This window comes from Propithecus coquereli, unplaced genomic scaffold, assembly GCF_000956105.1.
Source record: "Propithecus coquereli isolate 6110/MARCELLA unplaced genomic scaffold, Pcoq_1.0 Scaffold79, whole genome shotgun sequence".
Classification (NCBI taxonomy): domain Eukaryota; kingdom Metazoa; phylum Chordata; class Mammalia; order Primates; family Indriidae; genus Propithecus; species Propithecus coquereli.
This window is the reverse complement of record NW_012154062.1, coordinates 5,385,055-5,398,800: the sequence shown is the minus strand read 5'-3', so window position 1 is coordinate 5,398,800 and position 13,746 is coordinate 5,385,055. Positions and strand designations below refer to the sequence as shown.

Below are 13,746 nucleotides of genomic sequence, written 5' to 3'. Positions count from 1 at the left end.
CCTCTGTGTTCTGAAAGCGCCTGTTCAGTCCCTACCATGAAATCTCCCTGAATCCTCCAGCCCTCACCCCGCCATCACCCCTAAATATGTTTTATGTTTTGTTTTTATAAGTTCACACTTAAATATAAACGATTTTGCTCCCAATTTCTTCCCATGCACAGTCTTGTCTCTTTGAGGAGGAGACCTGGCGTCCCCTGCTGTGATTCCGGGTGCAACAGGCACTTGAGCAGTGTGACAGTTAATTTTATGGGTCAGTCGGGCTGGTCCACAGTACTGGTATTTGATCAAAAACCAATCTGGATGTTTCTGTGAAGGTGTTATTTTTTTTTTTTAGATGAGATGAACATTTAAATCAGCAGACTCTGAGGAAAGCACATTGTTCCAATAAACATTGCGTGGATGGGACTCGTCTAATCAGTTGAAGACCACAGAGGAAAAATATCTGAGGTTCCCCAAGGAAGGAGGAACTGTTTCTAGACTGCGCTGGACTCGAACTGCAACGCCAGCTCTTCCCTAGGTCTCCAGCCTGCCCACCTGTCCAGCACGTCCTGGACTTGGCCCCCACGATCATGTGGGCCGACTCCTCAAAGTCTCTCAATCTCTCGAAAGACATACATTTAGATATAGCCATCTCTTTATATAGAGCTTGAGATCTCTCCTCTCTCTCTCTCTCTCCACACACACCACCCTACTGGCTCTAATTCTCTGGAGAACCCTGACTAGTATAGCACACAAGAAATACTTGCCAAGGAGAAAACCCACATTGGCTCAGTCCTACCAAAGCAGCAGCCAGCCTGCCTGTCTTCCTTCCTCCCTTCCTCCGTCTCCTTCCTCCCCCTCCCTCCTCTTCCTCCCTCCCTTCCTTCCTTCTTCTACTCCCCTGTTCCCCCACACACAGTGGGGGGACAGGCTCTCTCCATCTTTTGGCGAGGATGTCCTTTCATCTCCAAACAAAATCATACGGAAAAACTAATACTGTGACTAAAAAGGAAGAAGGGCTTCCCCGATTGAAAATGGATGAAGAGCCCTCCTCCCCCGACCCATGGGGCTCCCTCTCCCTCCCCAGGGCAGAGACCCCCAGGTACCCCAGGGCTCGAAGAAACAGTGTGAAACCAACAACCTGAATTCATGGTCATTTTCAGATTTCACCAGCTATTAAAACCATACAGAAAATGGGCACACCGTTGCCAACTTTTTATTTTGCCAAGAAAGGACACAAAAACAATAACAGTACAAGCAACAATCACCACCGCCCTCTCTTACAATCATTTCCTAAAAGAAAGGGCATTTTTAATGCTTAAAAGACTACCTCTGATTATAAAAGTGTTCTTTAAGTTAGATTTAGCTTCATTAATAACTCACCACTTTCCCCCTTTTTTCCTACCCAGGCTGGTGACAAAGTCCTCTGGCCTAGCCCAAGGCAGCCGCAGGACACCTGGGCTCCAGGGTCTTGGGAGGGAGGAGGTGGCCTCTGGGACTGGACAGGGTCAGTGTCCCTGCACCTTTTTGTTTTTTTCATGATTGCTATTCTAACACTTTTCAAAAGGATTTCACACAATTTAATGAGAGGATACATTATAAGCAAACAAGACCAAGGGCAAGAGAAGCAAGTGAATGCACCAACCAAGAGGGCACCTGAATCAAGAGGGCACCTGAATTGTGGTCACAACACCTCCACTTAGCTCCTGAGTGGCCCGCTGGCCAGACCACACGAAGAAGGGCACACAACACGAAGTGCTCACAGGGAAGGAGGCGGCAAAACTGCTCCTTCAGGATATTTGAAATCACTTAAGTTTTAGAGCAAACACAGTTTCGTATTTCACCCGGCTTTTTTCTTATCATTGCTCCTGATACGAAACAAGGGCGTGATGCAGCAGGTGGTACGACCTGGTGGTCAAAATCCCAGGCCCGGGAATCCGAGAAAACCGGGACTGAATTCAGACTCCATCACTCACAGGGGGACCCTGGGCAAGTGAGTTACTCATCTAAGCTTGAGTTTCCTCATTTGAGAGATGGCTGAGAACACTCAATGAGACAATACGTGTCTAGAACCATCATTATTGAATAAAGGCTTCACGGAGGAGCTACATGACGGTGATTCATCGAGAGGCCAAGTAGCACGGTTCTAGTATCTGACCTTTCAGGGTCTAAGCCCCGCGGGGGCGGGTCGTGTCTCTTACTCACAGCAGATCTCCAATGCCGAACACGATGGACTCATCCTGGGGGCCCAGGAAGTATCTGTTGAAGGAATGAATGGATGAACACACACAACTTAGAATACCAAGTGGAAGAAGGGGCAGAGGGTCTCTCAGCCCACCTCCCCTAAATGTGAGCCACGCTTTCTCAGACTTAGCTGTCCTGGCCATCACCCTGATGTAGATCTTCCCTGTCAGTATGAAGTCAAGTTCAAGTCCATGTGTCACTCCCTTCCTCAAGCCTGGGAGTGATCTGCTGGGCCACAAGCGAGCAGGGCAGGCCCTAGGTGTGAATTCCTTAACCTTGGAATAAGCCCCCAGGGAGCTGTTGGGAAGCAGCTGGCAGGGCTGGTGTCCACAATGACTGTCCCCACCCCACCCCCTTTCTATATGTGACATCATCAGGTGGGTCTCTCCTTTACAAACCTGTGCACGTGAGCCAGCTGGAGTCTGGCATCACACCAAGACGGAAAGTGAAATGTGGGATTGATTTCTCACCCCCCTCCACCACCATTTTAATTAGGGACGGGGCAGCTGGAGCACAAATTACTAAACCACAGTGCACCACCCTCTATGGAAACGACAAGGGCACCTTCGCACCCTCAGTGGCTTCTCTGTCCTCCAGGCCCGTTTAAGGATGCGCACCTGGGACAGGGCAAGTGACCCAGTCAGGCCCCCACTGGGCCCACCGCAGCTACAGAGGCCAGGTTTCGGGCCAGGGCCTCAATTGTCCTGCGGCGCCTTCGCTTCCTCCACCTGCTTGCACGGAGCACCCGCTTGGGGTGGGCACCAGGACACAGAAGGGAAAGACAATGGGGGAAGCAGGAAAGTGTGTGATTAAGAGGAGGGTGGCACAGACCACCCAGGGCACCGAAACGGAGTGCAGAGAAGAGACCAGGAGGGATCGGCCGGCAGCAGCCTCGGAGGAGAAGCAACGGGGCAGAAGGTGCCCAGCTAAGAAGTGAGGCAGAAGTGGCCAGAGCTGGAGCGACCAGAATCAATTTAGTCTCTTTTTTTAAATTTTCGGTGACTCTGCCAGTAACATGTAAAAATGAGGGCTGGGCATTTTCCATCCACCTTGTGGATCAGAGAGGGGGAAAAAGTCAGGAGGTGCGTGGAAGCAACCCAGGTGTCCATCAGCAAGTGAGAACATCCACACAGTGTGGTCTGTCCACACAGGGGACCATTATTCAGCCTTTAAAAGGGAAGGGAAATTCTGACACAGGCTACAGCACGGATGAACCTTGGGGACACTGTACCGAGTGAAATGAGCCAGCCCCGAAAGACCAACGCTGTGTGATCCCACTGCTGTGAGGCCCCTGGGGGAGGCAGTGAGGGATGAGGGTTGCCGGGGGCTGGGTGAGGAGGGAACGGACGGAGAGTTAGCATTTAATGGGAACGGGAGTTGGATTTTGTGAAAGGAGTTCTGTGGACGGATGGTGGTCATGGCTGCATTAACAGTAAGAATGTACTTCATGCCGCTGAACTGTACACTTAAAAATGTTTAAGACAGCAAATTTTATTACGTATACTTTACTACAATTTTTAAAATGCAAAAAAAAAGGAAGTGAGGGTGGAAAGGAAGAAAAAAAAATGAATGAATCAGGATGCACAGAGTGGGGGCAGAGATTAAAAATAAACACGCACACACACACACACACACATATATGCGTGCACACGCGGAAGAAAACAGAGACAGAATTTCACCAATCACTTTTCCTGTCTGGGTTTCAGTTCCTGCCCAAGACTACGCTGTACCACTCTCCCTTTCCTTACAATCAGTTTCCGTGTTTGCGTTTTACCTGGAAATTCATAACACACACTAGCATACTAAAGGCTCTAGGAAGTCCTTCAGGAAAGAAACCTCTTGAACTTGGTTTTACAAGGCACTTCTTAGATGTCTGTAGTTGGTGTTGGATGCAAGCCTTTTTTCTCTTGATAATCAGTTACACCTTGCAGGACACACTTGTGAAAACACAGCTGTCGTCAAAGGGCACCTGAGCCCTTGAAGCAGGAAGTGCAGAGAACATCCTGGGGTCAGGGAGACCCCTCCAGCTCCACGCAGAGAACTGCCAGCAGGGAGCAGGCCCCACGCAAGCCAGGAGGAGACAGGTGTCCTCCGTGCCTACCTACAGGTAGTAGTAAGTGTTCTTGCCCAGAAACCGGGAGACCTGGGTCTCTGGCCTGACCCTGCCACTCACTGTGGGACCTGGGCAAGTCCCCTCCAGCTCCAGAGCCACCACTCTGTAGGGGGACTCCAGGGCAGGGACACTCCATAAACTCCCAGCAAGGCCAGATGGAGCAAGGGTTCAGCCCCTTACTCAAATTCTCCCTGAAGATGACAGAACAGGAAAGGCCTGCCTTGCTGGCCAGTTCTCTCACAGAGGGGAGGAGGGAGGAGGGACAGTGGAAAATGTGTATTCTGTCCCAGGTGAGCTGGGGCAGGATCATATAACGGCTACCAGGCCCTGGGGAGAGGGTGCACCCAGCCCAGCCCAGCCCCTGCCTTTTCACATGGGGAACTGAGGCCCCGGCAGGAGCCTGGGACCCAGGCCTAAGAAGAGAAGAGCAGAGAAGGGGGCAGGTGAGGCTTCGTGGGGAGCCTGCAGAGGACACGCCAGCCAGCCCTGCACCTGCCATTTAGCCACCAACTCCCTGTCTGACGTGGGGGCCACTGGTGATTTCTAACCGTCCTTTGTCGATTTCTTAAAAAGAAAAAACTTCCCATGTTCAAAGTACACGTGGCACTTTGGGAATCAGAAGTTCATGCGAATCTACTCCTTCGTTCATCCCAAAGCATTTGCTATACGTCCCCTCTGAACCAGGTGCATCAGGGACCGGGGGCAGCGGACAAACAGCACGGGGGACCAGGGCTGAGCTCCAGAAGGCTGCCCAGCAATCTCCGTTCCAGACTTTCTCCCAGAGAAAGGAATACGGTTCAGGCACCTGGAAGGTGCTAGAAAAATTCCAAATGATGTTAGCCTCTGCTAGCCAGTGTCTGCCTCACAGTTAGAAACCAAATTGGTAAGTTTTTTATCCTGTCTGCCAATTGTTCCCAAGCTAAATCGAACCACGGTACAATGCCTTGGCCAGACTGCAGGGCCAAGCCCAGCACCCCCCTCACCATTTTCCAAGCCTCATCCTACAGCCCTCTCTGGCCAGCAGCTCTCCCACTTCCCCATCAGCCACTGCAGCACTGTGCTGGTGACCCTCTCAAGACACGAAGCCAACTCCCATCCACAGCCAGGAGCTCATTCCTGCAGAGTCCTCCCCCACTGAAACCCCACGGCAGGGGACCAGGAGGAAGAGGCTTTTTGGCACAGTGCTTTGTGGAAAAGATTGTCTTCCAGAGTAAAGCCACAGACCTCATCCGGGCCTTGGAAAGCCCTGTCTCACCTTCCAGAATCCTCGGGAGGCACATGCCGCAAGTGCAGAAACCCAGACCACATCAAGGAGCACCACGCACGGTAAAACTTTCGCCACTCCCAGCATTCCTGTCTCGGAACCTGCTCCCTGCCTGTGCTCAGTTATGGAAGACGGACTCGTAATCAGGCTTTCGACAATCACAACCTGGTCCTCTGAAAACCCGTGTAAAGACATCACCCAGCATCATTCCCACCCGCCATGAGCCAAGAGTGGAGCAGGGCAAATAGTCCTTTAGGGAAGCTGCGACATTCACAGCGCTCTGAAGCACGAGAAATTGATTCACAAGTTCAAAATCCCAAATCACGTCTTTTTTTGTCTTACCTCTCCCAATTGGCAAAAATATATACACAGAGAATATACATGCATATATGCAAATTCATATATATGTATATTTTATCAAAAGGAAAGTTTGGTCCTCTTTAGAAACCAGCAAGACAAAAATGATTCCTCCAAAAGTGGTCATTGCCCCCCCTTAAAAAAGGAGGGGGTGGAGGAGCACAATCACATATCAGTGTCCCACAGTGGGGTGGTGCGAGGGAGTTCCAGGCATACACGTTCTGAGAAAAGCTCCCAGCTTATTCTAAAAAGTCCCCACGAAGAACCCTTACTTTGAAGCAAGCGAAGGGGCGGGCTCTCTGGGAAATCAGTCAGAAAAGGTGCACCAAGTCAAAACAGAGAGCTGAGACCTGGCAGGAAACACTCGTCCAGCTAGATCAAGTCTACACGGACTTCCCTGCCTCACCTAGAGGAAGGCCAGGCTTCCTGTGGCATTCTGGTCACCTTGATATTGGGGTGGGGGCAGTGGGTTCATACATGTGAGAAAAAACCATAAAGGCTCTTCTGCCCTTTCACTTACATCCCAAGGGGGGTCCCAATTTTTAGAAGGTCACATTTGTCCTGAACAAACCAGTCGCAGTCCAATCTCCTGGTTCCCTGCCTGCTGCCTCTGAAGTACAGGGCCTGGACCACAAAGGATTCATGCCACGTGTCACTTGTGCTCTCCAGACATATCCTGAAACCTTCAGGATCCACTGGGGTGTGCGTCAGGGGGCACTGCTGTTTTTAGGGACAAAGGACTCCATGAAGAGTTTCCATCATGCATTCAGTGGAAAATACCAATTCCACCAAAACAGAGATATAACCAAGTTCCTCAGCCTCCAAGGAAAGAAGCCACCGCACCAAACCCAGCTTTTCCCTGAGACGGGCCGCAGGAGGGCATGCTACAGCGTGAAGGTCCAGACCCCAGATCACGTCCAGCCAGAAAAGGGGCTAACTGAGCAGCCAGCACCTAGCAAGAGGGACCAGATGTCAACCTGCAAGAAATAGAGCTGTCACTACGATCCCTTCTGTGCTATTTGATTCTGTGACTATGTGCATTTGTTACTTTGACTGGAAAAGAAAAAGACAATAGTAAGATAGGGGCGGAGAGGCAGCCCCGGCCTTAGGAGACCAGCTGTAACATTAGATGATCAGCAGATGTTTGCTGGAAGAAAGGCAGGTTGGGGCTATGGAAGGCTCTGAGCACCTTGCTAAAGAGTCTGCAATTTACTTTATAGTCAAGTGTCCTGCACATGACAGCGATTCAGCAGAAGTTATGCAAAGTCACACAGTAAGCAGGACAGACGGGCTCCCCCAGATGCAGAAGGCAGCAGGCCTCTGCAACAGAAGCCCTCCCCACTGGGCCGCTGGACAGGCTGGCTGCTCTCTCCAAAGCTGCAGTCACTTGCAAGGCCACCATAACATTACGCACCACTTAGGTTTCCCTCTCTGTCCACGGGCAGCAGCTCACCACCTTACCAGCGGCCCCAAGCATGCCAGTCCCACATTCCTTGACCCTAGGAGCCAAACCTGGTCTTCTCCCCTTCTCTAGACAGTCCTACAGCAGAAGGAGGAAGGGCTGAAAGGAGCCATGCCTGGACAGGCGAAACGTACTCAGCACACACTCAGAACATCCACTTTGCGGCCCGCCCAAAAGTATTAAATTCTCTCTGCCATACAGGTGGGGCAAATTCCCAAGATGCCAGGTAACAGGGCTGGGATTTTATGGGTACAATGAGTGACCTCCCTAGGAGACAGAAAGGGAGGGGAGAGCGCTGGGCTGGAGGGGCAGAGGCTGGGTCACAGTTCTTTCTAGTCCCACATCCCGCGCTAATCAACTGTGTGGCCTTGGGTGAATAACTTGCTTCTCTGGACCCCCAATGCCTCCATTTACAAAATAATTATAATAATAAAAACGGCACTAGTTGCAGCTAGCAATCCTCATTTTACAAGCGGGGAAATTGAGGCACAGAGGGTACAAGCAACTTTTCTCAAGGTCACAAAGTACAAAAGCAGGATTGGAAGCCAGGTGGTTGAGCTCCACGACCTCTCCCGTAGTGCAGGTACGCTAAGGGCTCACAGGTGAGCTCCAACTTTCCTTCTGTCCCCAATAGCTCTGCTTCCACGACCATGCTAAGTTGCATGTATGCCACCTCCTATGTGCCCGTCCTGGGGGAAGAGGGAGCAGCCCTGACTATGTCGAAGGCACCTAAGTCCTCCCTTGTTAATTAATGTCCACGCAGCCCCCGGGGGCTCTGTCTGTGCCAAGCTGCAAGCAGTACACTTACCGGCAAAGTCAATAGCCCAGCCCCCCGACTTCACTCTGTTCCACACCTTGGCCATCAGCTCGGCCACTGGTCCCATCAGGACTGGGCAATAGTGGCTGGTTCCATACAAACCCATTCTCTGTCCTGGAACAGAGTTTGAAGCACTCACCAGCCGAGGTCACAGGGAGGGAGGCATGTTGACAGACAAAAGCCTGGCGCTTGTCGGTATTCAAAGGCTCACACTGGAATATTCCAGTAGTGAGGCTGCTTTCAGGAGGGAGTTTAACCACTGCTAGTCAGCTGCACTACCCAGGGCCTCCCACAACCCAGCCAGCCTCGTCCATATCACTGGCTCAGAAACATCCCACTGACAAGTAAGGACAGGACAGGACGTCATGAGGCAGACGCAAGAAACACCTCTTCCTTAAAAGGTTTTCTTTTCCTGGCATATAGGTAAAGTCTCTGAAGCATCGAAAGGCCACATGAGAGAACGAATTTAACACCTGAGTCCACATCGAGGTGCTGCAGAAACACAGCAACGCACCCCAGAACAGGACACGCACTGTGCGTGGGCAGAGGGGAGGGACAGACTCCAGGCACCTGTCTCGTGCTCACGAATTCCCCACTGGACTTTCCACTGCAGCCTGGCAGCACCAGGGTCCCAACGAGCTTTCCTGTGACTTCAGAGCTTTGCCACCCCTCCAGCGCCCCCCAACTTTGTTTAGCTAATGAGGAAACAAATACTTGCCCAGCTCCAGCCTCCGATTCCCAGACCCTGCCCCTCTGACCAGCCTTCCACCATATTTTGCAGAAAATCCCAATCACAGAATCTCAAGGAAACCTAGTTCAACACTCCCGGCCCCCAAATGCTCACTTACATTCTGGTTGAGGAAACTAGACTAATGAGAGGGCCAAGTGCCACAGGGAAGGGCTTGGGTTGGGCTGGGGGAGGGTCAAACAGCCAGGAGAGACCTCCCAGCAGGGGAGGCAGCCACTCTCTGGGCACGTGCTCTGGGGCTGCAGGGAAGCCAGCAGGATCCGGTCTGAAGTTTATCCATCCACTCACACACCTGAGGACACAAAGATGGCCCTGTCCTCACCCACCTCCCCATTGAAATCCTATTGTATTTCACAGCTGCATGAATTAGGATGAGTCATTTCACTTCCCTAAACTTTAGTCCCCTCATCGTAAAATCCTCCTCCTCACCTGCTTCCTGAGAGGAATAAAGGAAAAAACTTAAGTGCATCAATCTCCTAGTGCTGCACAGTAAGTAGGTGCTCAAGAGATGTTTATCTTCACTGTAAATATTTTTAGAAAGGCTGCAGTGTGTTCCCTACCTGGCAAGAAGAAAACCACCACCTACGTTAATACAAACGGCTTGCGTTCTCATTAAGAACCGCTGTAGCCAAAACTAGCTTAGTCTTGCTGGAAGGCATGAGTGTTTTTTTTCTACTTGCTGATAAATGGCTGTTTGGCACAAAGGACTTCATTGCAGGTTTGAATTGAATCCCATTAGACTAGCAGTCCCCAACCTTTTTGGCACCAGGGACCGGTTTCATGGAAGACAATTTTTCCATGGATGGGGGAGGGGCTGGGGGGGGTCATGTGGGTGGGCAGAGCTCAGGTGGTGATGCGACACCCATTTCCTAGCAGGCCACGGTCTGGTGCCTGGTACCGGGCTATGGCCTGGGGATTGGGGGCCGCAGCATTAGACTACAGAATAAAATGACCATAAACCACACAATGGACCCCAGAGTCCCTGGAGGAAGCTACCAGCCACAGAGCACTGGGGTTGGGAACCCCAGGCCACAGTCCCTGCACCCTCACAGTGAAGGGACAGAAATGAAACCCCACCCTGACCCCTTCTGACCAGCACAGCTTGACAAAGGAGAGGCGGCCTCTGGAAAGAATACACAGCCCCACGAAGGCCCAAGGACAGCAGAACAGGCTCTGGGGCCTCCCCCACATCTAAATCCCAGCTCTGCAGCTTCCTCCAGACGACTTGTGTCTTTGGGCAAGTTACTGCTTCTAGAAGCCTGTTTCCCTGTCTGCCAGCAGGGCTTGTGATGGCCCCGACCTCCTGAAGTCTCCGTGAGGGTTACAGCAAACAATGAAAAGCCCTTGGCATGGGGTCTGGAGTACATCTGCCTGTTGCTTTTATTTCTGTCTTTTTGGATAAACAGCAAATTCCTAGAAAGACGTCATTTTTGCTGATTCCGTCAGGAGACTCCTGTTGTGTAGGAGGAGAACGCCCTCCAGGATCAGCGCTGGCTGGGCAGACTCACCCGTAATCACCACGCACGTACCCCAAAGTGCGGCAAGACCACCCGAGTGGCCCTTCCCTCCTGAGGCCCCTCTTAACAGAAGGGAAACCAAGTCCCGGCAGAGCAAGGGGACTCGTCCATGGCAGCCCCGCAAGGGGCTCTGAGCCCCACACGTGCACCTTTCTTCACTAACCATTTCTAAATGAACAGACCAGCCTGCTTAAATTAATCCCAATTACGTAGCAAAGGAGACTTGGATAGCTAGCTGGGGGGGCGGGGAGGGCAGGGAGAATCACTGGTATCAGTTTACACAGGCGTAGAGAGTCCCAAACAGAAGTGCTCACTCACCCTAGCCTGGCTGCTCAGAGCCAAGGGCAAGGTCTAGGGGCCTCTGACCAGTGCTAAAGGTCGGGGCCAGGGCTGGGCAGGGCAAAGGCCCTCTCCCTGCTCAAGCTTCGCTACCCTCTGAACTGTGGGAGACTAGCCCCAGGCCAACGGCCAGATGCCGGCCAAGTTGAGCTGCTGGACTGGGCGCAGGGAAGCCTTGGTGGGTTCTGCCCCCTCTCTCATGCCACACGGTAGCCCCAGAGGACTCAGGCCTCCTCAGCCCATGGGTGTGGGCAGGCTCTCTCGCCCCTCCTTTTCTGGGTGCTACAGGGCACCGGTGTTCATAGTGAGTGTGTCTCACTTTACCAAACAGGGGCGATCCTCCAAACTGTGCAACTAAGTGTGAGCATGACAAAACGGAGAGAGCCCTGTTCGAAGAGTCAGGAGACCTCAATTCCCGTCCAGCTCTCCACCAAATCCCTAAGGAACTCTGCGCCATCATTTCACCTATCTGAATATCAACTGTCCACGCCGGACACTTAAGGGAGCTGGGCACCTGAGAAGCCCCATGTTCCTCTCCCAAGTCGGGTGTGGTCCTGCCAGCTTGTACAAGTCCAGCTTCCACGCCCTTCGTGACGACCACACCCTCCAAAGCACGCCCCGCTATTAACCTATTATGCACAGAAGAAAGGATTTTTATAGCAGCCCTGTCGCCAGCCTTCTCTTGCTCATTCCTCCACTTACAATTACCTCAGGTGGTGCGTCTGTGTGTCCGACTCCCAGGAAAGCTGGAGAGAAGCAGAAAAAAGGGCATTGCCGTTCACGGATGTCACCTCGGCACCCAGCGCCGTGCCCACCAGAACACATGCTCAATAAACAACTGCCAACGACTCAGAGCTGAACTAAATTTCACCCGCAGCCAGGTACAAAGCACATTTTTTAAGGCCCAAATTCTTCCGTTTGCTGTGGATCTGGGCCCCCCAGTGCGATGCACCTGGCCACGGTCTGGGGCCCACTACGTAGGGTACTCAGCTGAGGGTGTGAGCCCCACCAGGGCTGGGCTGCAGCGTCCAGGGATGCTACGGACCAAAGTAGGGGCACGGGGTAAATTCCCCAGATGTTACGCAAACACTATCAAACTATCTCTGTGACACGGGATGATTTACATGTAGTTGGCACCAGGTTAGTGCCAAGTCACAGCTGGAGGGGATGTTCTTCTTTCTTCACACACCTTTCACCTTCCATATGAGGAAAGACGGCAGGATGCACGAAACACCAGGCTTGCTGCTCTAAGGGTCCCGGGGAAAGACCCCAGAGGAAACAACTGGCAGACGCAACCTTCAGCCTCCGGGACCCACTTGCTAACTTTAAGCTAGACGATACGTACAAATTATTTCCTAAGCTTTTGGAAGTTTTATTGGATGCCAAAGGGAACGGGAGAAACCCTCAATCATCAATGAGATTTTATGCTGACTGAAACCCTCTCCCTGGAAACAAGAAGCTCAGGTGTATAATTTAAACCAGCACCGTCTGACGAGCCGGGATTCCAGAAGTGAGAGACGGACCCTGCCACCACGGATGAGAGTGAGCCCCCAGACTGCAGAAGTCTCAGCCGGTAAAACCCCAGGATCATTCTACCCGCCACCTAAATGGCAGTGTGCTCCCGGGGGCTGCCGGATGAGGAAGCAGGCGTCGTCCTGGCCTTCGAGGAGTTTACAGTCTAGTTGGGGAAGGAAAAAGTAAACTAAAAATCCTACAAATAAAAAATTCCAAGCTCTGAATGTCATGAAGCAGAAGTAGAAGGTGTCATGAGGACAAATGCAGGGGAGCTGATTTCGATTTGGGGTGGAGTCCTGGGAGTGACTACTAAAGGCTTGAGGAGGGTCAGGCAGGTGAAGCTCAGGCAAGAGGGACTTGGGGCACAGATAGGGCCGGTGCGATGGGGACAGAGGCCCTGAGGAGGCCGGTGTCACCTGAAGCCTGCTGCACCCCAGGAGACAAGCCATAGGGACACAGAGCCCCTGCTGAGCCCTGAACACCAGTGTAAAGAGGGTCATTTGACCTGTCTGTTCGGTCCTGATCTCCTGCCTTGGACTCAGGAATGAAGAAGAACGGGAAGGAAGAAATGAAGTGAACAAAACAAGAGCAGGTTTTTCCCTGTGACATCTACAGGGAGCATAAACCTCCGTGCTGGGGAAATGCTGCAGGGAGACTCCCCAGCTCCCCAACCCTGCCGGTCCCACAGACGCTCCCCCAGAACGAACAGTCTGGGCTCACCCCATCTGTGCCTCTGGCAGTGCCGGGCGACTCTGGCCAGGCCAGCTGACCCCTGGATGACTCAGCTTCCTGGTAGTGAACTTGTGAAAGGTCCCGGCAGGAAGGAGTCAGAGAGCTATAAACAGGGCCTTCCAGAAGCATCTGCCACACTTCTCTCCTTGAACCCCGGGTGGGGCTGTGGCCATTCAGCATTTCTGGAATTGCCTGGATGAACGGTTTGCAGTCTTGAAGTGTTGTCATTGGAGGTTTCAAGTAGATTAAATCAACTATCATTTCGAGGCGGGCACACTGGAATGCGGGGCCCTGAAATGGTACATGGGCAGCTGGCTCCTCACTGCCACTAGGTCCTCTGGCCAAGTTCCAACGCAGGGTCTTCCTGGATTCCTCCTCAAAGCAAAAGTGCTTGTGAGTCTATATTTTACAAACAAAGTCGAAATAGGGAGCCACAAGTTGTACTGTCCCATGTAAATAAGGAGTGGAAATTTTAGAACTGGAAACTGCCCAAGAGACCATTTAGTTTTAGCTCAATCTTGCCATTTCACGGACGAAGAAACCGAGACTCAGATGAGTTAAGTGTTTTTCCCAGGGTCACTTGGTTGGTGGGCGGCTGGTCATTTCGAGCTAATTACAATTCACTCTAAAATGCAAATATTAATATAAACATTCTCTGT

At 52.0% G+C, this 13,746-nt stretch overlaps 1 protein-coding gene across 1 annotated transcript in view; it reads right to left on the bottom strand.

Annotated features, from left to right (window-relative positions):
• SLC25A37 (solute carrier family 25 (mitochondrial iron transporter), member 37) overlaps positions 1 to 13,746 on the bottom strand; it is a 35,405-nt gene that overhangs the window by 6,250 nt on the left and 15,409 nt on the right. The window lies entirely within an intron of this gene.